The 26,956-nt window shown below is 45.0% G+C and overlaps 1 protein-coding gene across 7 annotated transcripts in view; it reads left to right on the top strand.

Moving 5' to 3' along the window:
* Positions 1 to 26,956, top strand: part of TNS1 (tensin 1) — a 673,270-nt gene that overhangs the window by 65,016 nt on the left and 581,298 nt on the right. The window lies entirely within an intron of this gene.

The following is a 26,956-nucleotide window of genomic DNA, read 5'->3' as shown; positions in this document are numbered from 1 at the left end:
TAGTGTAGATTCTGTGGCCCTGGATGGGTGGCTACCCTCCAGTTTCTTCAGCCTCTTCCACAGCCAAGTTAGGACTCTTCAAACCTCTGCTACAGGGCCGTTTAGGACTCTTTATGCCTCTACCAAAGGTTCATGTAGATTCTACAGGCCCAGACTAGTGTAGATTCTGTAGCCCTGTATAGGCTACAGAATCTATGGCTACCTTTCACTTTCTTCAGCCTCTGCCTCAGATCAGGTTGGGATTCTTCAGGCCTCTGCCACAGGCTAGGCTATAACTATTCATGTTTTGACCACAGGCCAAGTTAAGACTCTTCAGTCCTCTGGCATAGGACAAATTTGGACTCTTCAGGACTGTTCCACAGGCCAGTTTATACCTCTGCCACAGGCTAGTGTGCAATGTAGAATATTTGGGCCCAAATGGGTGTCAATTTTGTATCCCTGGATGGGTGGATACCCTTCAGTTTCATCTATCTTTTCCATAGCCAAGTTAGGACTCTTCAGACCACTGCCACAGCCCGGTTTAAGACTCTTTATGCCTTTGCCACATGTAGATTCTGTAGGCCCTGGATGGGTGGCCACCTTTCAGTTTCTTCGGCCTCTGCCACAGACCAGGTTATGACTTTTCAGGCCTCTGCCATAGACCAGGTGAGGGGCTTCTTCAGACCAGTTTGGGACTTTTTTATGCATCTGCAGGAGGCTGGTGTAGGTTCTGTCACCCTGGATGGGTGTCAACCCTTCAAATTCTTCGGCCTCTGCCACGAGTCACTTTGGGATTCTTCAGGCCTCGTCCACAGGACAGTGTAGGACACTCTAAGCTCAAATGGGCAACTAGGAGAATGGAACACCCTTCCTTCTGGTCTCTGGCTTCCTGCTCCTGGTAAAGAGCGTTGAAGACAGACTGGACCTCTCTGGAGCTAAACCTTCCCCAGGCAGCAACTTAGGAGAGAAGGACCCTCTGGAGCTCTGTATTCACAAAGTCTGGGGGATGAAGACCTCTCTATATGCTTTCCCAAAATATGTATTCTCTCCATCCATCACTGGCATACATACACCCTCAGTAATTAATGGAGGCAGAAGAAATATTTGTAACACAAAACATTGTATCTTCTCACTGGAGAACACTCAATAGTAGTACGCAAAAGCAAGTGATGCTCTTGGGCTTGGGAGAAACCTAACAAACCCGGATAACATGGACAGGCTGGCTACAGTCTAGCTGCAAATACTGAATTTAGACTCTGGACACTTCAGGTCCCTACAAGTGGATACTCATCGGAAAACCTCTGAATTTCTTTATGATTTTAATTATGTTCATGTTGGAGAACTGATAGGAGGATCATACCAGAAGCAGACAAAGGACTATTTATACTACGCAGTCTCCCTCTCTCTGTGTGACGTCTGTCAAAGTTCAGGTTCCACGTTGAACCATTGTATGTGAGCTGGGGCCCCTTCTAGTTTGGGGCCAGCAACTTCCCAGCCTCTGCAATAGCCCCCCAACTAGGAGAGCCAGGATTAAGATGCCTTTCTGTCTAATTCCAATCAGAAAACTGCAAAGTCGTCTATTTGTAAAATAAAGCGACAAAAAAGGGCCGCTGCCCTTAAATGGTAACTCCCGACAAACCGCACAACACAATCGGAACATATACAATTTTTTTTTTTTTCATTTTAATGCTTTATTAGTTAGAGTTGGAGAAACAGTATCATGCGGATATGCATACTGGTATGAAACAAAATCATTGACGTAGCATATACAGTGGGGACGGAAAGTATTCAGACCCCCTTAAATTTTTCACTCTTTGTTATATTGCAGCCATTTGCTAAAATCATTTAAGTTCATTTTTTTCCTCATTAATGTACACACAGCACCCCATATTGACAGAAAAACACAGAATTGTTGACATTTTTGCAGATTTATTAAAAAAGAAAAACTGAAATATCACATGGTCCTAAGTATTCAGACCCTTTGCTGTGACACTCATATATTTAACTCAGGTGCTGTCCATTTCTTCTGATCATCCTTGAGATGGTTCTACACCTTCATTTGAGTCCAGCTGTGTTTGATTATACTGATTGGACTCAATTAGGAAAGCCACACACCTGTCTATATAAGACCTTACAGCTCACAGTGCATGTCAGAGCAAATGAGAATCATGAGGTCAAAGGAACTGCCTGAAGAGCTCAGAGACAGAATTGCGGCAAGGCACACATCTGGCCAAGGTTACATAAAAATCCTGCTGCACTTAAGGTTCCTAAGAGCACAGTGGCCTCCATAATCCTTAAATGGAAGACGTTTGGGACGACCAGAACCCTTCCTAGAGCTGGCCGTTCGGCCAAACTGAGCTATCGGGGCAGAAGAGCCTTGGTGAGAGAGGTAAAGAAGAACCCAAAGATCACTGTGGCTGAGCTCCAGAGATGCAGTCAGGAGATGGGAGAAAATTGTAGAAAGTCGACCATCACTGCAGCCCTCCACCAGTCGGGGCTTTATGGCAGAGTGGCCCGACGGAAGCCTCTCCTCAGTGCAAGACACATGAAAGCCCACATGGAGTTTGCTAAAAAAAAAAAACGCCTGAAGAACTCCAAGATGGTGAGAAATAACATTCTCTGGTCTGATGAGACCAAGATAGAACTTTTTGTCCTTAATTCTAAGCGGTATGTGTGGAGAAAACCAGGCACTGCTCATCACCTGTCCAATACAGTCCCAACAGTGAAGCATGGTGGTGGCAGCATCATGCTGTGGGGGTGTTTTTCAGTTGCAGGGACAGGACGACTGTCTGCAATTGAGGGAAAGATGAATGCGGCCAAGTACAGGGATATCCTGGATGAAAACCTTCTCCAGAGTGCTCAGGACCTCAGACTGGGCCGAAGGTTTACCTTCCAACAAGACAATGACCCTAAGCACACAGCTAAAATAATGAAGAAGTGGCTTCACAACAACTCCGTGACTGTTCTTGAATGGCCCAGCCAGAGCCCTGACTTAAACCCAATTGAGCATCTCTGGAGAGACCTAAAAATGGCCGTCCACCAACGTTTACCATCCAACCCGACAGAACTGGAGAGGATCTGCAAGGAGGAATGGCAGAGGATCCCCAAATACAGGTGTGAAAAACTTGTTGCATCTTTCCCAAAAAGACTCATGGCTGTATTAGATCAAAAGGAGCTTCTACTAAATACTGAGCAAAGGGTCTGAATACTTAGGACCATGTGATATTTCAGTTTTTCTTTTTTAATAAATCTGCAAAAATGTCAACAATTCTGTGTTTTTCTGTCAATATGGGGTGCTGTGTGTACATTAATGAGGAAAAAAATGAACTTAAATGATTTTAGCAAATAGCTGCAATATAACAAAGAGAGAAAAATGTAAGGGGGTCTGAATACTTTCCGTCCCCACTGTATGTATCTTTTTGAGATATTTTGGTGGAGAGCGTTAGACAAAGAAAAGAGAAGAGGTGGTAGTCAGATGTTCATGGCAGTGAACTAAAGGATGACCCAGGTGTTTATGCATAAAAAAAAGTTACTATTCCTAAAGAAGTGGCCTATCATGAAACGTGTCTGGCGGAGCTTGTTCATGACGTCATTGCGCACGCCATAGGCATGAATCTCCGATGCTATGATAAGTTTGTTAGTCTTTCCGATTATTTAGTAATTTTGACTGATACTGGGCCTTGGAATGTTTCTGCTATTTTCTTTGAGTGGCACGCATGGAATCCATATCTGGATATTCCTTAACCACTTCAAAACCGGGCACTTTTACCCCCTTCCTTCTCAGGCCAATTTTCAGCTTTCAGCGCTGTCCCACTTTGAATGACAATTGCGCAATCATGCAACACTGTATCCAAACGAAATTTTTATCATTTTGTTCACACCAGTAGAGATTTATCTTGGTTGTATTCAATCACCACTTGTTTTTTTTTTTTTTTTTTTTTTTTGCTAAATAAACAAAGACAGGAAATTTTGCAAACAAATAATTTTCTTCATAAAGTTAGTCCATTTCTTTGGTGAAAATAACCCAAATCAGTGTATATTATTTAGTCTGTAAGAGAGTATATAGTATAGTCTACGAACACTGGTATACAGTAAATCTGAAAATTGATCAATCCCGATGTACTGACGGACGATCTCATTTCTTGAGGCCCAAAAATGTCAGGACAGTAAAAATATCCCCCCAATGATCCCTTTTTGGAAAGTAGACAGTCCAAGGTATTTAGTAAGAGGCATGGTAGGTTATTTGAATTTGTAATTTTTTGTCATAACTTTTTGGGAAATTAAGAAAAAAAAAATAATTCAAATTTTTTTTTTAGGAAACTTTTGGGGAATTTAAGAAATAAAAAAAATAATTCAAATTTTTTTTTTTAGGAAACTTTTTGGGAAATTAAGAAATAAAAAAAAAATAATTCAAAAATTTTTTTAGGAAACTTTTGGGGAAATTAAGAAATAAAAGAAATTCACAACTTTTTTTTTTTTTACATACTATCACTAATGCAGTACGGCGTCCTCATGTACTTGGTGTCCTGGTGATCAGGGACACTGACTGGTGACAGTACGAAAAAAATTATCATTTTAATTTTTATTAAATTTTTTTTTTCATTTTTAATTAACACACTGTGGTCACAGCAATATAATGTTACCATAGTAACATTGTACTACTCTGGGGAAGTGATCAGAATTTTTTTTTTTTTTTAAACACATTATGTTTGCCTATATGTATTCTTTTATATTTAATTATTTGAGCACTGAAGCACCTTTTTGGATTGGTATTTAAAGAGACAGTGCACCCATTTGTGAGCAATAAAAAAAAATTAGCATACAAAACGGAATGTACGTTGGTTTTTTCAGTATATTTAACAAATAAGAGTTGGTGGTTGGGGTTTGACGTACATGTTTTTATTTCTGTCCGCTGAGATAATATTGCTCTCCCTGTCAGTCATGCTGGAGGTTGTTTCCAAAGCTATCATAGCTAATTATATCTCTTCCTGGTATGTATAACAATACACAGATTTGTGTTCCTGGGTAACCTGTTGTGTATAAAGCTTTGTATTTATTTTGGCTCGGCCCTTTTGTCTCTTCATTATAAAGCAGAATAAGAGGTGAATTGGCCTGCAGCATCTCCCTGCGTTATCCCGGAACATAGAGGCTTGATGGTAAAACATCGATATGAAAGAGGGCCTCTCACCGAAGCACACTGTAAAGGGGAAAAAAAATAAAAGATAATTGAAATTACCAATTTTGCGGGAGTCCGTTCCAATATTTACTTGGGAAAAAATTATTTTCTTTTAATTTTTAAATCTTACTTTTTTCCATTTATTTAGACAGTATTTTTTTTAGTGGGGAGTGTATTTAGGGCAGTTTATTTTATTTATTGGCTCTTGTTTCCTCCTTTTTTAAGTATATTTTTTATCAATTTTGTTATGCTTTCATATATATATATTTTTTTAACATTTCTTTGGGTGGGGTTGGGGTAGTTTTTAATGTATTATTTTTGTATTCCTCCCCCTTTTTGTGTGTATTTACATTTTGTTTTTGTTTGGGGGTGGGGGGTGTGTTTGGTAGCGTAGTTTAGTTTATTTATAGTTTTTTGTGTATTTCTCCCTTTTTGGATGTATTTGATCATTATTCTTATTCTTTCAATATTTCTATTGTTTTATCAGTTTTTTTATTGGGGGTGGGGGTTCAGGGTAGTTGAGGTTTCTGTTTTCTATTTTTTTCCCCCTCCTTTTTTTGGTGTGTATTTAAATAATTTTTTAGTCTTTCTGTGGGGGTGTGGTTTTTTAGGGTAGTTTATTTTTTTCATATGTCTTTGTTTTTTCACCCTTTTTTGTGTGTATTTAATTAGTTTTTTTTTTTTTTCGTGTTTGTTTTTAGGGTTGGGGGGTGGTAGGGTAGTTTATTTTTATTTTTTTGCTGTGTGTGTGTGTGTGTGTATTTAGCCCTTTTTGCATGTATTTGATCATTATTTCATGCTTTCATTTTTTTTTTTTTTTTTTTTTTAGGGTGGGGATTCAGGGTAGTTGAGTTTTTTTTCTTTCTATTTTTGTTTGTTTCTTCCTTTTTTTTGTGTGTTTTAAATATTTTGGGTTTTTTTTAAGCATTATTTTTGCATGTGGGATAGTTTTTAGGGTATTCTATTTTTTTATTGATTATTTATGTGTTTTTTCTTCCTTTTTTGTGAGTATTTGATCATTATTTTACACGTTAAAATGTTTGTTTTTTACGTTTTTTTTTTTTTTGGGGGGGGGTGATTTTTTTTTTATTTACTGTTTTTACAAATTTTTGTGTGTATTTGATTATTATTTTATAAATGTTTTGTGTTATTAGCCTCAAAATATTGGGTTTGTTTGGTTATCCTTAAAATAATGAGACTAAACAGGGGGCCATAGATCTCTATGACTAAAGCCGGCCATAGACGATGCTGAACCGGAGGAGATTTGAACCATGTATGGGCAGGTTGAATATAACAAAGTTAGTTGATTGATCCGATCAACTTGGGTACAACCAGCCCGCCAGATTTTACATGTGATTATTGCAAGCGGCTATGATCAGCTTTTCAGTAATGGAGGCTTAAAACGGTGATTCCTGCATGACTCAGACATTTTAAGGGTGGAGTTGTTTTTCATTCCCCGCCCCCGAGGAGCTCACACACTAATGTACTAATCACTTTTGGCATACTAGTGATCCTGTTGCAGGCATCAACGTCTGTTGATCCCTGGCTAGGGAGATTCAGCAGCATTTTGGCCTGTGAAGGAGTGTTCATTTCGTCGACCAAAACATTTTCATCGACTAAATTTAATACTATTTTAATCAACTAAAACACGACCATAAATAATAACACATTTGATTTTTCACTCCAGCAGTATATAATGAGTCGGGAAATTGTAGAGAAATGCTTAAATAATGCATTACAATTTAACTACACCCATTGGATTTTAGACAACTAAAATGAGTTTTAGTCGACTAAAATGTACTGGAGATGTTAGTCGACTAAATGCAACTAAAACCGTTGCAGAAGACTAAAATAGGACTACAATGCCTCCTCAGCAACCAATTGGGACTCTTCTCTTTTCGGCCAATCGTAAAACGGGTCTCAGACCTGCTTCTGATTGGCCGGATTGAGGATCAGTGTTTCAATAGCAAATATTAATTAGCTGTTGTAACACCTGGGCGGGCTCGCCGGGTGAAATGCTCTGCGCCACGAGCCCACCCTATCTTGAAGCCTATTAAAGCCTCTGGCTCTAATCAGATGCTTAAAAAAAAAAAAAAAACTCCGGCCGCTGTAATTCCCGCGCCCAGCGTCCTGAAAGGGGCGGGACATATGAATAAGGGGTGGCGGTATCTTGTCAGAATAGTGGCCGTGGATTGAGCATGAGGGGGTAGCGGCCATGGATAGAGGGGGGGGGGGTCAGTGCTCCGCCGTCCCTAATGGACGGGCCACCACTGCCCAGAACCCCGGTGATCATTTAAAGTGGTTGTAAACCTTGGACATGAAATATGAACAAAGCATATCCCTCTATAGTGTGTGCTTGTCTCATTTAAGAGCACTAAGTGTCAATTCTCTCAGCTGCTTCCTTCCTCTGCTGACAGCATGAGTCACTTCTGACAACATTGGAAGCTAAAAGGTGACGGGAAGGATCTCCAGCACACAGTCTGTGATTGACAGCCTCAGCTCTGTTTCTGTGTGCTGTATGAAAGGGGGGGGGGGGTGTCCCTTTCCTCCAATCGTTTCTCAGAGCTCTCCTCACTGAGCTCTGCAGAGCGAAACCTCAGCCCTCCACTTCCTTTTTTTCTGACAGCTCAGGGGAGCTTTATAAATTGTGCACTTTGAACAGATGTAGAGAAGAGAAGACTGCAGATAAACAGGTACAACGTATGCAGGATGATTTCTTGTGTATCACCTGAGGATAGTCCCGTCACTGGGTGTACGGAAGGGTTTACAACAGGTTTAAGAAATTCATGAAACCACAGATCGGCTTGGAGAGCCTTTGCGTTATTTGATCCGGAAAATTCTTTCCGTTGAGGGGTTAAAGTGATTACAATGATTTATCCGCCGGCGGCGCTCTGGATCTTGGTATAACGCACACACCGCTGAGCGGTAATAAATACTGCGATGATAAATACCCGGGCGTGACCGGGACCTCGCACACACGTACATTCTTTGGAATGCTTTTCTTAATCCCCCCCCCATGCGCCAATCTTTGTGTTTCCTCCATCATTCTGTACATTAAACGTATAGCGAGCGCGGCTTCCACCCACACAGGCCCCTCCCTCCCTCCCATACATTCTGTCATTTGGCAGCCGGATTATCGTAGAATTCCACAATGATTGGAGGAATCTTCCCGAACGATGTTCCTCTTCCCATATCTGTACATTTGTAACTGTTTACAGAACAAAATGAAAAGGTGAACTGACACCGTCCATCCCCCTATCCCCCCCCCCTCCTATCCCCCCCCCGCCTATCCCCCCCCTCCTATCCCCCCCCCCCCCCCGCCTATCCCCCCCGCCTATCCCCCCGGTCCCCGCTCTACTTACCTCCGTGGGTGATCAGCTGTCAGTGACCAGTCAGTGTGGTGGTCCAGGGATGTGAAATCCCTACTCTTCTCCTTCTTCCTTCTCCAGGGCTTCCAGCATCTGAGCAAGCTCCGACCAATCAGAATCGTTCTGCTTTATCCTGGAAGCCCTGGAGAAAGAAGGGGAAGAGAAGTATGGATCTTTAAATCCCCCGAGTTGTGCGTTTTGCTTGGACTTTACATACGTTTTCCATGAGGGTCCCGGGACTGTCGGCAACCAGCAATCACTGCAGGTAATCCATAGCTCCCAACTGTCCCTGATTTGGAACAAAGTCCCTCTGTCCCTGATTTGGAGGGACGGTCCCCGATTTGGAACAAAGTCCCCCTGTCCCTGATTTGGAGGGACTGTCCCTGATTTGGAACAAAGTCACTATGTCCCTGATTTGGAGGGACTGTCCCTGATTTGGAGGGACTTCCCTGATTTGGATCAAAGTCCCTCTGTCCCTGATTTGGATCAAAGTCCCTCTGTCCCTGATTTGGAGGGTCTGCCCCTGATTTGGAGGGACTGTCCCCGAATTTGGAACAAAGTCCCTCTGTCCCTCATTTGGAGGGTCTGTCCCCCATTTGGAACAAAGTCCCTCTGCCCCCGATTTGGAGGGACTGCCCCTGATTTGGAACAATGTCCCTCTGTCCCTCTTTCCTCTTCATTGTCCCTCATTTTGGTCTGATCTATATAGTTGTATATAAAATGCACTATTTATCTTTTAAAAATTGTCTCCCAGAGCTAAACCTTTCATCCAATTTCTACATTTCTGCATTTGTAAATTTCAAAAGCCAATAAAGGAAAAGTAATGGTAAAAAAAGCAACTTGTGGGTTTAACTAATATTTTTTTTAAATATAATTCTCCTTTAAGGGGGCGTGGCAGGGGGTGTGTCCTATACCTACATACTTTGCTAATAGGTGTCCCTCCTTCCCATCTCAAAAAGTTTGGATATATGGAAATCTCAGGCTGTGTAGAGAACAGTGGCGGCCCGTCCATAAGGTGCGTCTCCCCCCTAATCCATGCGCCCGCCCCCTAATCTACATGCAGGGTGCCGGACGCATGATGACGGGGGTTTTTTTTTTTTTTTTTTTTTGAAGCACAACTGGCTCCAAAAAAGGGTGGGCTCAGGGGTGGCGTTAGTTTGCCGCCCCTCCACAAGATATTGAGCACCAGCTGACGCTGGTATAGAACCATGAACCAGCTTCCATAACCCCGGTATCTTTTTAAACAGCGGGCGATCCGCTTTTAGATAAAAGTGGTCTCTGCGGCGGATTCGCCGCAAGATCACTTTTATCAACCCCCCTTCCTGCCTCTCCACTGGAGCCGTCGATAGCGGGAGAAATGATGAGGTCCTGAGATGATATGAGAGATATGGAGTCAACTGAAGTAAAGATGGCCCCCCACTCGGCTCCATACCATTGGATGACGGAAGCGACAACGTCAAACGTCACTTCCGCCCAATGATCTTAAAGAGGAATTTTTTTTTTTATTTATTATTGAAAAAAAATACCTTTTTTTTCTTTTTTATATTATTTTACTGTAAATATGAGATCTGAGGTCTTTTTGACACCCAGATCTCACATCAAAGAGGACCTGTCATGCTTTTTTTTCTATTACAAGGGATGTTTGCATTCCTTGTAATAGAAATAAAAGTGACCCAAAAAATTGGTTTTTAAATGGACAGTGTAAAAATAAAAAGTAAAATAAATAAGAAAAAAAATAAAATAAAAATTTAAAGCGCCCCGTCCCGCCGAGCTCGCGCCCAGAAGCGAACGCAAACGTAAGTCGCGCCCGCATTTGAAAACGGTGTTCAGACCACACATGTGAGGTATCGCCGCGATCGTTAGAGCGAGAGCAATAATTCTAGCAAAAGACCTCCACTGTTACTTTAAAGTGGTAACCTAAAGAAATTTTTAAACGTCGCCTATGGAGATTTTTAAGGGTCAAAGTTTGTCGCCATTCCACGAGCGGGGCGCAATTTTGAAGCGTGACATGTTGGGTATCAATTTACTCGGCGTAACATTATCTTTCACAATATATAAACAAAATTTGGCTAACTTTACTGTTGTCTTATTTTTTTTTAATGCAGCTCTTCTGTAGATCAGGAGACGAGCTCTATGGAATGGGTGACACAGCAGTGCTACTCACAGGGCGTAGTGATTACAGATCACAGGATTCAGGGAAGGTAATGTGTGTGTGTGTGTGGGGGGGGGGGTCTTCACAAAGTGCGTTTTACAAACTTCAATAAGGTTCAGAGTAATAGGAGAAGGCGAGAAATAACTGGAATAACAATGTGGAAATGAAGATAGGATTTTATATTTTTACCATAGATACAGTCTAAAGATTCTATCAGAGGTTTGTATTATACGATCGATGAGAAGTGACATTTTAGCCATAATGCTGATTAACATTCTGTTGTCAGTGACAGTGACTTTGCCAAGAGCTGCGTATTATTTCTTGGCAGGATCTGTTGGTGGCCTTGCCAGGTGTAAAACCCGGCCGCTAAATACGGCCTTTTACCTGTCATTGTAGCATCAGAGAGATCGACATTATACAAATGGGCACTGCAGACCGAGCGGGGTCACCTGTATAATCCGTATCTGTACTTCTGTTTTGGATCTGTGCTAAAAAGTGTTAAATTGGTTGTAAACCCTCAAATACCCCCAGTGAAGTGACCGGCCTCAGGTGATACACGGAGATGAAACCAAGCCTCCTACCTAAGTTGTACCTGTTTATCTGCACTCTTCTCTCCTCTACATTCATTCAAAGTGCAGAATCTATAAACCTTGTCTGAGCGATGGACGGGGGTGTCACCCATGCGCCCCTTTATGAACAGCCCGCCCCTGGGTTCACTTTAAAGCGGAGTTCCACCCAAAAGCCGAAGCTATGCTTATCTGTCCCCCCCACATTTGGTGGCACCTTTCTGGGGGGGGGGGGGTACCTGTTTTTGACAGGTACCTGTCCCCATTTCTGTTGGACCTCGCCGCGTCGAGGTACATCAGAAGTCCAGCCCCCTCTCCTCCTCCCCCCGCCGCCGAGCCAGCCAGAGAGCGCAGCGCGCTTCGCGCATGCGCAGTAGGGAACCGGCCGTGAAGCCGCAAGGCTATGGCGGCGGCAGAAGCACCCAAAAGCCTATGGAAACATCGGGTGGGGTGCCGACATCGCTGGACTCCAGGACAGGTAAGTGTCCAATTATTAAAAGTCAGCAGCTACAGTATTTGTAGCTGATGACTTTTAATTTTTTTTTGTGCGGGGCCTGGAGCTCCGCTTTAATGCCCTAATATACATCAGATATAGGGGGGGGGGGGTTAAAAACGTGGCTCAGATTTTTTTTTTTTTACTGCCCACAAGGCTCTGAACTAGCCCTTATCCCCGGTCCAGACTGCTGCGGTTTCAGCGTGACTTTGAAGCCGAGTCCCAGCGAGACTTGCATGCGCCTTCTTTAACCAAAGTCAATGCAAGTCGTACCGAAGTCGGACCAAAAGTAGTGCAGGAACCAACTTGAGTCGCACCCATTAGAACGGTTCCATCGCACTGGACGGGGTGCGACTTTTTATACGATTATGTGTTTCAAAGTCGGAAGCGGTTGCCGCGTCAGTGTGAATGGGGCGGGGCCTAAGGCTTTACATTGTGGTAGCCGTTGAGCCATTATTTTACGGGCCCAGTTAACGTGGCCACCGCCGGTGTTCGTACGGGCCGCCGTGCCGCACAGCGAAAATGATGTCATGGGGTCACATTCAGCAGGCAGTACCCCCCCCCCCGCCAATTGGGACCCATTCAACAGGCTTTCGAGGGTTAAAACAAGCATCCAGGAGGCAGTGGCGGCTGGTGGTTATTTTTTGGGGGGCGGCGGCGGCAAACAGTACATCCGACATCCAGCAAGGGGCCGAACGCATGTATAGGGGGGGCAGCGCCCGTATTGAACGGCCGCCCATGGGTTTACAATCACTTTAAAGCGGAGTTTCACCCAAAAGTGGAAGCTCCGCTTATCTGTGTTGCCCCCCCCCCCCCCCCTCCGGTGCCACATTTGATGGCACCTTTCTGGGGGGGGTTTCTGTTTTTGACAGGTACCTGTCCCCACTTCCGTCAGGGGGCTGAATGCATGTATGGGGGGGCCACGCCCGTGTGCCCTTAATGGATGGGCTGCCCTTGCCAGAAGGTGACCTATCGCAACCCATGAAATGCCCGCGTCACAGACCGCTTTCTCAGAAGGGTGGCAATAACAGCGGCAAGCCCCCCCCATTTCACATTTCGTCGATTTAGGAATCGCGAGCGCAATCGGCGCGATTCTGCTCACGATTCCACGATTGCGGGAGGACACCATTTGCGGTACCGTTCACGAATAGCACCCCAAAACGCAGTGCAATTTTGCCACGGTTGTCCCGCAACACAATGCACAAGAATGGCGGCCAAACGCTGCAATCATGGCAAAAGGGCGCCTTTAAAAATCGCATGATGCTTGTTGCCCCAAAAAAGAGTGAGAGCTTCTTTTTTGGGGCGACACGCGTAAGGCAGCCGATTTTGAAGTGAATATGTGCGCCACGCGGAATCGCATGAAAATTGCCCACACAAAATCGCAAGCGGGAGCGCGAGTTCCGGCTAAAAGAAGTGTTGAATGGGGCCTAAAATTTGGACCCTGAGCTTCTTTGGGGCTACAAACGTGCATGGGCTGCCCTATACCCAGAAACGCGTGAGATGGGAACGGGGCTCCTTGGTGGTGAAGTGAGGATCAGGATGACAGCCCAGGAACCTGCAGCTCTAGCCCTACAAGTTTCCTGTACGAGGAGAAATATGTGGGCCTCTTCTGAAAATGCTCATTTCCTGGCTGTCTTTGCCCTCACGGGAGCCAGTGACTTGAAGCCGTGGGATCACCTTGACAGCCATGGAAGTAGCATTTTCAGAGGTCGCGCTGGCAGTCCCCAATCATTGGTCACAGCACCTCCTGCTCTTTGCACGCCGAGATTAAACAAACACCGAGGATTCGATCCTTCCACCCGGGTTAATCATCAACAGGCGCATTCCAGTGTATGGGCAGGAATGTTGTGGAAGAGCACAGCTCAGGGCGGCTGGACCCGGGACCGGCGGGGACCTTGACCGGGGGGTCACCCTGATCACTCCGGGCCTGGGCCAAGTCTTGCTGGGGATCAGCGTTAATCCCGGGCGGTGAGATTCCGCTCTGTGCCGCAGGATCTGCCAGTCTGGGTTCAGCTGGTGACGTGAGAACATTGCAGGAGAAATGTCACTTCGCAGGGAGCTGATTGGACGGGACCGGCGATGATGTGATGATCACACAGGTGAGGGCTGCGAATGGGACGTAGTTCTGGGTGGAATTGTGGGGGCCAATTGGTGGTGGGTTAAGACCTATAGGGGCCCATTTTATCTGTGTAGGTTTCTGAGCATGGGGTCCATTTTTATCTGTGTAGGTTCCCGAGTACGGGGCCCATTCTGTGTAGATTTTAGAAGTATGGGTCATCTTTATCTATGTAGGTTCCGGAGTACGGGGCCCATTTTATCTATATAGGTTCCGGAGTACGGGGCCCATTTTATCTATGTAGGTTCCGGCGTACAGGGCCCATTTTATCTATGTAGGTTCCGGCGTACAGGGCCCATTTTATCTATGTAGGTTCCGGGGTACAGGGCCCATTTTATCTATGTAAGTTCCGGAGTACGGGGCCCATTTTATCTATGTAGGTTCCTAGGCATGGGGTCTATTTTATCAGTGTAGGTTCCTGAGTACGGGGCCCTTTTTTATCTGTGTAGATTCAGAAGTATGGGGCCCATCTTATCTGTGTAGGCTCCTAAGTATTGGGCCCATTGCATCTGTGTTAGGGGCTCATGGGTACGGGGCCATGTCATTTTGTGTAGTTTCTGAAGTAGGGGGCCCATTTTTATCTGTGTAGGTTCCGGAGTACGGGGCCCATTCTGTGTAGGTTTTAGACGTATGGGTCGTCTTTATCTATGTAGGTTCCGGAGTACGGGGCCCATTTAATCTGCGTAGGTTCCTGGGTACCGACCAGGGTCCATTTTTATCTATGTAGGTTCCTTGGTACAGGGCCTATTTTATCAGTGTGGATGCCGACGTACGGGGCCCATTTTATCTGTGTAGGTTCCTATGTAAGGGATCCATATATTCTGTGCAGGTTCCCAAGTATGGGGCCCATTTTATCTGTGTAGATTCCTATGTAGGGGGCCCATATTATCTGTGTAGACTCCTACATACGGGGCCCATTTTAACGGCATAGGTTCTGAAGTATGGGGTCCATTTTATCTGTGTAGATTCAGAAGTACGGGGCCCATCTTATCTGTGTAGGCTCCTAAGTATTGGGCCCATTGCATATGTGTAGGCTCATTAGTACGGGGCCATGTCATTTGTGTAGATTCTGAAGTAGGGGGCCCATTTTATCTGTGTGGATTCCTATGTAGGGGGTCCAATTTATCCGTGTAGATTTAGAAGGACGGGCCCATTTTATCTGTGTAGACTCCTGAGTATGGGGCCGAATTTATCTGTGTAGGTTCCTAAGCACAGGGCCCATTCCATCTGTAGGGGCTCATGGGTACGGGGCCATGTCTTTTGTGTAGATTCTGAAGTAGGGGGCCCATTTTATCTGTGTAGGTTCCTGAGCATGGGGCCCATTTAATCTCTGTAGGTTCAGACGTATGGGGTCCATTTTATCTGTGTAGGTTCCTAAGTACGGGGCCCATTTTATCTGTGCAGATTCAGAAGTATGGGGCCCATCTTATCTGTGTAGGCTCCTGAGTATGGGGCCCAATTTATCTGTGTAGGTTCCTAAGCACAGGGCCCATTCCATCTGTGTAGGGGCTCATGGGTACGGGGCCATGTCTTTTGTGCAGATTCTGAAGTAGGGGGCCCATTTTTATCTGTGTAGGTTCCTGAGCATGGGACCCATTTTATCTGTGTAGGTTCAGAAGTATGGGACCCATTTTATCTGTGTAGGTTCAGAAGTATGGGGTCCAATTTATCTGTGTAGGTTCCTAAGTACGGGGCCCAGTTTATTTGTGTAAATTCAGGATTTCGGGGGCCCAGTTCATTTGTGTAGGTTCCTAAATACGGGGCCCATTTTATCTGTGCAGATTCAGAAGTACGGGGCCCATTTTAATCCGTGTAGGTTCAGAAATACGGGGCCCATTTTATCTGCGTAGGTTCTGAAGTATGGGCCCATTTTGCCTCCAGCATGGAGACCGAGCTGTCACTGACAGCTCCAGGTCGTACAATTAGAAGTCGGAAGGGCCAATTACAATGGTCACAGTTTTTAGAATCCTCCCCTGTACGTTTTATTTATTTATTTATTTTTTGTTTTTTTTAGGTTAGGCTCACCATCCTCAATTTTTTGATGCAATTTTTTTTAGCCATTTTCAGTCTTTCGGCTTTTTTTGTTTCTTAGCCAATGGAATGTTAGTCGTTAGGAGGAGAGAAATAGCATGAAAAAGTTGCTTCCTCGCTGCCTGTTTTAACTCTCTAATTGCGCACCACCACGCTGCAACTGCATGCATTACATGTGGATGCAGGGCGGTTTCAGTGCAGTGCGACTTTTTTTTTTTTTTTTTTAAACCATTCATTTGTATGGACTGAAATCGCACTGGATCGCACCAAAAGTAGCGCATGCACTACTGTTAGAAACACACTGCAACCACTGTGCGGTAGCATGCGATTTGGTGCAGGCAAATGCATTGCATTTGCAACCTGGGTTTGGGGTGTTGTTAGAAATGACAGTCGCAGCAGATCGCACATCCAGTGCATGTTAAACGCGGTGTGGGAAATGTGCACTGAATGCAGGTTTCCCGCACCGGGTTATGGTGTGAAAAGGCCCTCAGATCCATGTACTGCGTGTTAAATTTGACATGCGACTGCACCCGTTGTAGCCTCTGTGTCTGCACCCACTGCCTGCATGCAGCTCTGAGGTGGATGTAGATGCAGCAAAAAGCGGTGCAGCGCAGAGGGCGGGTCTCAGCGCCTGTCTGAATGTTCTTTTGCTGGAACTCTAATTAGATACAGATAACTAGTAAACCTGCCTAATAATATCAGGTTGTTTGCAACTGGATGTCTCCCCTGTTAATCATAAACTGTAGCAGTAGCTGAACTTTGGAGAAGAAAATGAACAGCAGAGCGCTGAGGTCAGTATCAAATAAAAAAACACTTTTTTTAAAAATAAGCAGCACACTGACATTGAAGTTAGCATGAACCAGCATGGATGGGGAACACCAGAGACCAAGCAGCTGTGATCAGTGTGAGGCTGTAGACAGAGGATGACAGGGAGCCAGCCAGCTCAAAGTATGGATAATAGCGGAGGCTTTCTAGGCTGCACACGAGGATGAAAGCTGTCAAACTGTCTGGTGGAAGTCGGGAGAGGGGGTGTGCATGATGCATTTCCACTTTCCAAGGACTGTGCCCTCTTTTTCAAATGCATGCATTTGAAAAAGAGGGAAAAGTCCCTGGAAACGCATCATGCACACCCCCTCTCCCGACATCCACCAGGCATTTTGACAGCTGTCATCCTCGTGTGCAGCCTAGAAAGCCTCCGCTATTATCCATACTTTGAGCTGGCTGGCTCCCTGTCATCCTCGGTCTACAGCCTACAGCTTCACACTGATCACAGCTGCTTGGTCTCCGGCGTTCCCTATCCATGCATTTAATTTAATAAAGTGTTTTTTATTTAATACTGACCTCAGTGCCGTGCTGTTTGTTTTCTTCTCTCTACATTGAGGTGATCCCACCCAGATCTTCTGTGGGAGCTGCAGATGTTCCAGTCTCGGTCCCTTCTCCTGTTCAGCCATCCATCCACCTCATCCATTCCTGTTGATGGTCTACAGCAGTGGTCTCCAAACTACGGCCCGGGGGCCGGATGCAGCTCCTGATACCAACAATGGGGCACTATTCCTCCCGCTAACACCAATGATGGGGCACTATTCCTCCCGCTAACACCAATGATGGGGCACTATTCCTTCTACTGACACCAATGATGGGGCACTATTTATCCCACTGACAGCAATGATGAGACACTATTCCTCCCACTGACAACAATGATGGGGCACCATTCCTCCCACTGACACCATTGATGGGGCACTAGTCCTCCCACTAACACCAATGATGGGGCACTATTCCTCCCACTGACACCAATGATGGGGCACTATTCCTCCCACCGACACCATTGATGGGGCACTATTCCTCCCACCGACACCAATGATGGGGCACTATTCCTCCCACCGACACCAATGATGGGGCACTCTTCCTCCCACTGACACCAATGATGGTGCACTCTTCCTCCCACTGACACCAATGATGGGGCACTCTTCCTCCCACTGACAGCAATGATGGGGCACTATTCCTCCCACTGACAGCAATGATGGGGCACTATTCCTCCCACTGACAGCAATGATGGAGCACTATTCCTCCCACTGACAGCAATGATGGGGCACTATTCCTCCCACTGACAGCAATGATGGGGCACTATTCCTCCTACTGACAGCAATGATGGGACACTATTCCTCCCACTGACCAATGATGGGGCACTATTCCTCCCACTGACAACAATGATGGGGCACTAGTCCTCCCACTGACACCAATGATGGGGCACTATTCCTCCCAGTAGCACTAATGGTGGGACACAATTCCTCCCACTGACTGTAATGATGGGGCACTATTCCTGCCACTGACACCAATGATGGGGCACTAGTCCTCCCACTGACACCAATGATAGGGCACTATTTCTCCCACTCTCCCACTGACACCAATGATGGGGCACTATTCCTCCCACTAACACCAATGATGGGGCAGTATTACTCCCACTAATGCTAATGATGGGGTATTTTAACTCCCATTGACGCCAGGGCATTTTCTACTCACACTATCCACAGTCTGGCCCCCCATAAAGTCTGAAGGACATGGAACTGGCCCTTTGTTTGGAAAGTTTGGAGACCCCTGGTGTACAGGTAAAGGTGAAAGATCCAATGGACCCAAGGGACTTTGAACACCTCCTAGGAGCGCCGTATGTACTGTGTACTTGTACACTCTCTGGATTTGCTGAACTTTGGAGGGTTTTCTGTTCCCTTTTCAGCAGTTGTGTTGGTTGGTCGTTGCACAGAGCTGCATAGTGTGCGATGGCTATCTTGCTGTCCAGAACAAACTGGGGGGGGGGGGTTTATCAAAACTGCTGCAGCTGTGCATGGTAGCCAGTCCGCTTCCAGGTTTTATTGTTCAAGCTTAAGACCCCATTCACACAGGGGCAACACGACTTGCAGGTCGCCTCAGCGAGGCGACCTGCACACGACTGCCCGGGCGACTTGCAAAACGACTTCTGTATAGAAGTCTATGCAAGTCGCCCCCGAAGTCGTACAGGAACCTTTTTCTAAGTCGGAGCGACTTGCGTCACTCCCCTTAGAACGGTTCCATAGCACAGAACGGGAGGCGACTTGTCAGGCGACTTAGGTCGCCTGACAAATCGTCCCTGTGTGAATGGGCTCTAAGGCTCGATTCACACCTATGCATGTTGCTTTTGAGCGTTTTTGGAGGTTATTTTTTCATGCTTGCCACGTTTTTGAGCAGCGTTTTTGCGGCGTTTTTGCCGCGATTTGCGTTTTGCGTTTTTTTTTTTACAGTTTTTTTTTTTTTTACAGTCTAAAAAAAAAAAATTAAAAAAAAAAAAAAAAAAAAAAAACGGCAACTGCTATAAGGCATCAAAAACGCTGCAAAAATGGTGCACTTGCGTTTTTGATGCTTGTCCATTGAAATCCATTACATGCAAAACGCTGCTTTTTGCATGAAAAAAAGTCCCCGACCCTTTCTAAAAATGCAGAGAAACAAAAAAGCATTGATGTGAACATGTTCCATAGTAACCCATGTTAAAAAAATTCCCGTGCATTTCTGCAAAATGCATCAAAAAACGCGCTAGTGTGAATGGAGCCTAACTGAACAAGCTGATTGGTTACCATGCACAGCTGCACCAGATTCTAAGTGCTCCAGTTTTAGTAAATCAACCCTGTAGACAGGAAAGCGCTGAACCTTTTGTGGATCCCCAATAAAAATGACACAAGAAAACAATTTTTGATACTACGTATTGATTGTACAATTTCTTTATTTCTTTGCCTGAAACTCCTCTTGCCGTCCATTCAGCTTCTCTAATGGCTGCAGACAGACATTTAAATACCACAAAAAAAAAAAAAAGTTGTAACGAGGTGAATAATTGCGGTAATTTTCCACTGGCTGGAGAGATCAGAGAGGAAAAACAAAATAAGCAAATTAAGGTTAATTGCGCTGTTCTCTTGGGCTCCGGTCATACCCCCCCCCCCCAGCTCTGACCGCAAACCTTGTAACTGCTAATTGTGAAATCTGTTTTTACTGGCTAGACATACTAATGAATGAAAGTCAAGGTAACTCTTTTATTTTTCCTTTTTTTTTTTTTATATCTTTAGAAGGTTTTGTTTTTTTTTTTAATATCTATTATTGGTTTAATAATAGATGTACAGTGACACAAACTTAAAACAGTCATGTTTAGAAGCTTACTGTAAATATAAATATAAAAATGTAAATATTTACATAAGAACATGCAACCCGTTTATGGCATAATTGTTCTGTGCTTTAAAAACAATGCCTATAGCAACTTTATAATAATAATAATAATTATTATTATTATCTTTTATTATTATTTTCTTTTTTATGTTCAGTTCACACTTCTGTGTTTTTTTTTTTGTTTTTTTTTTTTTTTTTTTTTTTAGCCCACGTTCACATCGGTGCGATTTGACATGTCAAATCAAATGGCAAATGTCAGCCTATTGCCGGCAACGGCACTGTCCCAATCGGTGCGATGCCGACTATGCGGCGCCGCACCGATTTCCCCAAAAGTAGTACCTGCACTACTGCAATTTTAAATAGACATCTGTGCATGAAGCCGGACAGATGTCTTTCAAATTGCCCCCCCCCCAAACTCGCACTGAAATGCGGGTTTGAAACTGATTCAGTGTGATCGAGGGCTTAATGCTTTTTGCAGAAACTGTTCATTTAACCACTTCAGCTCTGGAAGATTTTACCCCCCCCCTACATGACCAGGCCTTTTTTGCAACACGGCACTGCGTTATTTTACCTGACAATTGAGCGGTCCTGCGACGTTGTACCCAAATAAAATTAACGCCCCCCCCCCTCCCCCCCTACAAATAGAGCTTTCTTTTGGTTGTATTTGATCACCTCTGCGTTTTTTAATTTTTTTCACTATAAACCAAAAAAAGAGCGACAATTTTGAAAAACAAATATCTTTACTTTCTGCTATAAGACAATAAAAACATTTTTAAAAATCGAATTTCTTCATCAGTTTAGGCCAATATGTATTCTGCTACATATCTTTGGTAAAAAAAAAAAAAAAAAAACCCAATAAGCGTCTTTTGATTGGTTTGCGCAAAAGTGATCGCGTCTACAAACTATGGGATATTTTTATGGAATTTATTTTTAATTTTTTTTACTGGTAATGGATCAGCGACTTATAGCGGGACTGCGATATATTGCGGCAGACAAATCGGACACCTAACTGACACTTTTGACGCTTTTTGGGGACCAGTGACATTAATACAGCTATCAGTGCTAAAAAAAAAATATGCACTGTCACTGTACTAATGACACTGGCAGGGAAGGGGTTAACATCAGGGACGATTAAAGGGTTAACTGTGTTCCTAGGGAGTGCTTGCTAACTGTGGGGGAGGGGCTTGTACTGTGGGAAGGCAGAGATCCGTGTCCCTGCTTAGCAGAAACACAAGATCAATACCTTCCTTTTTCACAGAACGGCGATCTGCCTTGTTTACATAGGCAGATCGCAGTTCGAACGATCGGCGGGTCCTGGCGGACATTGCGTCTGCCAGACCCACTGGTTGGCTACCGCTGTGTCCAGCTGCACCGCTGGTGCGCATTTCCAGACCCGGAAGTGCAGAATCACGTACCTGAACGTGATTCTGCGCAGAGGAGCCGCCGCCCCGCAGTAAATGTACGCGGTGCGGTCGGCAAGAGACATGGCTTCTTATCGGACATATTCACACCTACGCTTTTTTCAGCCGCTGCGTTTTTGGAAAGGGTCAGGGACTTTTGCTTTAAAAAAAAAAACGGTGTGTTTTTGGTTCATTAGACTTCAATAGAGAAGCTGCAGAAAAGCATGTCGTGCGTTTTTGCTGCGATTTACATTTAGCATTTTTTTAATCCACACAACCAGCCAGCCAGTCAACCACCCCAGACGCTCGCTCGATTGATTGCCGCTTGCCCCGCCCCCATCGCCCGATCAATTGCTGCTTTGCTCGCCCGTCGCCCGCCAGGCCCCCCGCCAGCTCCGCACTTACCCCATCCAGGTCGCAACTTTGGCAGTTCGTCCGTCCCCCCCTTCCTGTGTCTCCTCCCAAGTCCCGGCAGTTGCTTCTCCTCCCGGCCAATCAGGACTTGGGACTCTCGGCAAATCGGGTCTCAGGACCCGCTTCCTGATTGGCCGGGGGGGAGAAACAGGAAGACTGTGACAGATTCACCCGGAACGGAGGCTTTTGGAGGGGACTGAATGCTAGCCTCTTGCCTACTGATTATGGGCCCTGAAACTTGAGGGAGCTGCAAGCTTTAATATTTGCTACTGTCGCACAACTGGGTGCAGTGCTCTGCGCCCCCAGCCCACCCTTTTGTAGCCTCTGGCTCTAATCATGTGCTTAAAAACAAAACACATCGAAATCCATGCGTCCGGTGCCCTGCATGTAGATTAGGGGACGGGTGCTTGGATTGGGGGGGGGGGCGGCACCCCGTATGAACGGCTACCACTACTATCGGTACTTTCCCGCACCGCTTTTGTCTGAACCCAGGCTGAAATCCCTATGACAAGCCTGGGTTCACATAGGGGAAATCAATGCGGGAATTTCAGCATTTCTGTTCAAATCGCATGCGATTCTTTGTATTAATTTTGGGCTTAAATTGAACCGCAAAGGTATCGGTTTCGGGTATCAGAACATTTTTCATGATTACTCGTGAAAATACTTGGTATCGGTGCAACCCTAATTATGGAATAATGTGTATTGTAGGGGGGTGGTGGAAGGGAAGAGATGTGCACTGGGGGGGGGGGGGGTTGAAGGGGGTACGAGGTGTACTGGGAAAGAAATACAGGGTGGGGGTGAGAGAGAGGAGTCTTGGGCTGGAGGAAGGATGTGCGTTTGGGCGGGTTGAAGGGGGGCAAAGGTGTACTGGATGAATGTGTACAGGGGGTTGGTGGGAGGAGAGATGTGGGCTGGGGTCTGAAGAGGGGAAAGGTGTACTAGAGGGAATGTGTGCTGGAGGGCCAGGGCTTTTTTTCAGCAGGAACTAGGGGGGAACTCAGTTCCACCACCTCTGGCTCAGGTCTTCTGCTCCCTGCTCACCACTATCACTTGGTAACACTGATGTCCAGCTTCTACATTTACAAGTGATAGCTTATCTCCCAGTAGTTCCCACAGGTCAGATCTCCTGCGCAGATCCCACTGAGTGCCGGACAGGGACAAGGGAGATACAGAACAGGTGCCCAGGGTTCAGTGCTGTCATGGGCAGGAGAGGGTGTGTGGTAGGCCGCACCCTCGGTGGTCTCAGTTTTTTCCCTGGTGACCAGTTGATGCTCCTACTGCATTATCCCCCTTCCAAGTGACTGTAGTATAGTATAGTATGCTGGGAGGTACTACAGCCAGATAGGTGTTTCAGCGTAATATTGCAACAAAGGTAAGACATATGACAGATGGTGGAGCTTTTAAGGAGGGGGGAGAAGATGAGGGCAGTGGAGGGAGGGGGTTGTATGCATAGGGAAGAGCTACTATTTGATGCCATTTGGCAGGTATGTGTGTGTGGCGGGCATTGTTGAGTTGCTGCACCTTTTCTCTGAGAAAAAAAGTCCTGTGGGGGGCAGATGTGCACTAGGGGGGATGGTGGGGCGAGAGATGTGCATTGGGGGGTTGGAGGAAGGAAAGATGTGTACTGGGGAGTTAATGGGGGGGGGAAAGGTGTACTAGGGGGTTGGGGGAGGGGGGAGAGATGTGCACTAGAGGGGATGGTGGGGAGAGAGATGTGTGGGGGAGGGGGTTGGAGGGAGGGGAGACGTCTACAGCGGTGTTTAAGAAGTGAGAGGTGTACTAGAGGGTGGGGAGGAGGAGATATGTGCACTAGGGGGGGTGGTGGGGAGAGAGATATGTATGGAGGAGGGGAGACGTGTACTGCGGTGTTTAAGGGGGGAGCGGTGTACTGGGGAGAATGTGTAATGGGGGTTGAATGTATAGTGCGGGGCTGGAAAGGTGCACTGGGGGGCATGTGTGTGGGGGGTTGGAAGAGAAAAGCTGTGTACTGCAGGGTTGAAGGAGGAGGAGTTTACAGGGGTAGAATATAGATGTGTACTGGGGGGGGGGGGGGTATGGAGGGGGATGAGATGTATGCCTGCGGGTTTAAGGAGAAAGATGTTCCCTTTGGGGGAGTGTGTACTGGGGAATTGGTAGCGGGAATGTGCATGGGGGGGGGGAACTAATATTAGAGGGAGATGTAAAATGAGGGTGGATTTGATCTCTGCACTCTATGTAATATGTGCTGGCCTGTACATTATGCACACCTGACCCCCGCACACTCTGCATTACATACTCCTGCCCCCCCCCCCAAACCATCCCACCCTTTGCAGTATGTACACAATGTATCTGCCATTGAATGTTAAACGACTGACAAATTAAGAGTCAGTTGAAGCATCTAATGAAGTTATGTTGACGAAACGCATTGGGAGGGATCTAGGACCGAATATCATCACGTTAGTACGTGACTCTGAGTCCCGGCTAGTTGGGACAATGGTGGAAGAATATTACAAAGTCTTTTTTTCATTTTGGAATGACGCACTTATGTTGGATAGAAGATTTATGATGAAAGTTTCCCTCTGTAGTGACACGTATTTGGAATAGAAGGGACTTTTCATTCATGTATTTGTTTGGTGTTTATATACACCTGTATGCAATTTTGCACGTAATAGATTAAGTATAGCCTTGCTTATGTGTGGACATTATGTTCGCTACTGTTCGAACGCATTGGCTTCAATAATAGTTGGCTAATTATTTGCAAAATAATTGGCAACGGCTTCAATAATAATTGATCGGAGGTCCTTTAACCACTTTAGGATGTATACTGTATGTACTTTGTGGCTTTGAAGCGGTTTACCTGGGATATGGCTGCAGCTATCAGCCATAACCCCGGTATTTTTTTGACTTTCAGCCGGTGATTTTCTTTCTCATAAAAGCGATCCGATCGGCTGATTAGCCGCTGGATCGTTTATAGAAGCAGTGGGAGCGGAGTGTTTCTCAAGCACACCATTCTTAACAGCGAGCCCAGGAAACGATCCAACAGTTTGCGCGGCTGGCCACAGAGTTCAAGAGAGGCCAGATCATCTGTGATCACCTCTATGATCTAGGAGGACCGGAGCGACGTCCTGACGTCATAACGTCACTTCCAGTCTAAGGCGGCAGTAAAAATTGCTTATTTTTTTTAAAGCATTAGATCAATGGTGTTTTTTTTTTTTTTTTTTGTGGGTTTTTTTTCTGATCTCATACTTTTAAAGGTAGAGGAGAAATTTGGGGACATAAAGAGGACCTGTCGTCCCTTTTATATGTTTACATTCCTTGTGATAGGAATAAAAGCAATCGAAAGAAAAAAAATTAAAGGGACAGTGTAAAAATAAGAAATAGTAAAAAAAAAAAATGTTTTAAAGCACCTCCATCCCTCCGTGTTTATGCGCAGAAGCGAACGCATACGCAAGTCGTGCCCGCATATGTGAACGGTGTCTGCACAACACATGTGAGGTATCACCACAAATGTTATAGTGAGACCAATAATTCGAGCACGACCTCCTCTGTAACTCTAAACTGGTAAAAAAAAAATGTAAAGCATCGCCTATGGAGATTTTTTTTTTTTTTTTAAGTATTGTAGCTTGGCGCCATTCCACAAGCATACGACATTTTAAAGCAAGACATATTGGGTATCTATTTACTCGGCGTAACAGCATCTTTAATATTCTACCAAAAAAATTGGGTTATATATTGTGTTTATTTATTTATTTATTTTTTTTACATTAAAGTTCATTAAAGTGTATTTTTTTCCCCAAAAAATGTATTTGAAAAACTTCTGCGCAAATATCGTGGGACATAAAAAATTGCAATGACCGCCATTTTATTCTCTAGGGTCTCTGCAAAAAAAAAAAAAATAATATATATATTATCTCAATAAATAAATATATATATATATATTTAACGTTTTAGGGTTCTAGCAAAAAAAAAATTACAGATTTTTACAAAAAAATGCCAGAAAAGGCCTGGTTCTTATGACTAGAAATAAACGTTGCCAGCCCTTTTGAGTATAATAATATCCTTATAATGTATTAGGTGCTTTAACCTCTTCCCGTCGACCGCACAAACATATGCAGCCTCGCGCAAGTGGGCTTTTTTTTTTTCCCGTGGGGCCGCATATATGCATACAAGGCTCTTACACTAGTGATTGGGACCCAGGACTCCCGGTTTTGGGTCACCTGATTGCTGTGATAGCCTCTGATTGGCTATCATAGTGATCAGTCACTGTGAGCCCACGCCCCCCCCCCCGTGTTTACTTCCTTTTCTGAATGAAGAGGAAGATACATTATAACCACTTGCCGACCATATCAGTTACATTTACGGCAGGAAGGCGGCTCTGCTGGATCACATACTAGGTATGTGAACAGGCACTACCGGGTAGGGGGTGCGCGCGCGCCGCCGGCGGCCCAACTGTGCTGTGATTAGACACAGCAGAAGCCAATCGGCGGGTGCCGGCCAACGGGTGACCACTGGCACCTGCCGATCGTCGGGAAGATACACAGGACAGGGCTGTGCCTATGTAGACAAGGCACTGTCCTGTCAGTGGGGGAGTGATGGATTTTCTTTCCCTGCAAAGCAAGGAAAGAAAATCCATCTCTTCCCCTAGTGAAAGCACCTCAAATAGTACACATAAACACTGGCTAGGCACACGCTTTGAGCGCCCTAGATGTTTAACCCCTTCCCAACCAATGTCATTAGTACAGTGACAAGACTTTTAGCGCCGATCACTGTATTAGTGTCACTGGTCTCCAAAAAGTGTCAAAAGTGTGAGTTAGTGTCCGATTGTCCGCCGCAATATCGCAGTCCCGCTTTAAGTTGCTGATCGCTGCCATTACTAGTATAAAAATAAATAAATAAAAATTCCATTATATTTCCCATAGTTTGTAGATGCTATAACTTTTGCGCAATATACACTTATTGGGATTTTTTTTATCAAAAATATGTAGCAGAATACCTGTTGGCCTAAATTTTATGAAGAAAGTTGTTTTTTGTTTTTAATGTTTTTATTGGATATGTTTTATAGTGGAAAGTAAAAAATATTATTTTTTTTTTTTTTTAAAT

The sequence above is a fragment of the Aquarana catesbeiana genome, linkage group LG06 (genome assembly GCF_042186555.1).
Source record: "Aquarana catesbeiana isolate 2022-GZ linkage group LG06, ASM4218655v1, whole genome shotgun sequence".
Taxonomy (NCBI): Eukaryota; Metazoa; Chordata; class Amphibia; order Anura; family Ranidae; genus Aquarana; species Aquarana catesbeiana.
Note: the sequence above shows the minus strand (reverse complement) of the source record. Positions and strands in the feature narration are given on the sequence as shown.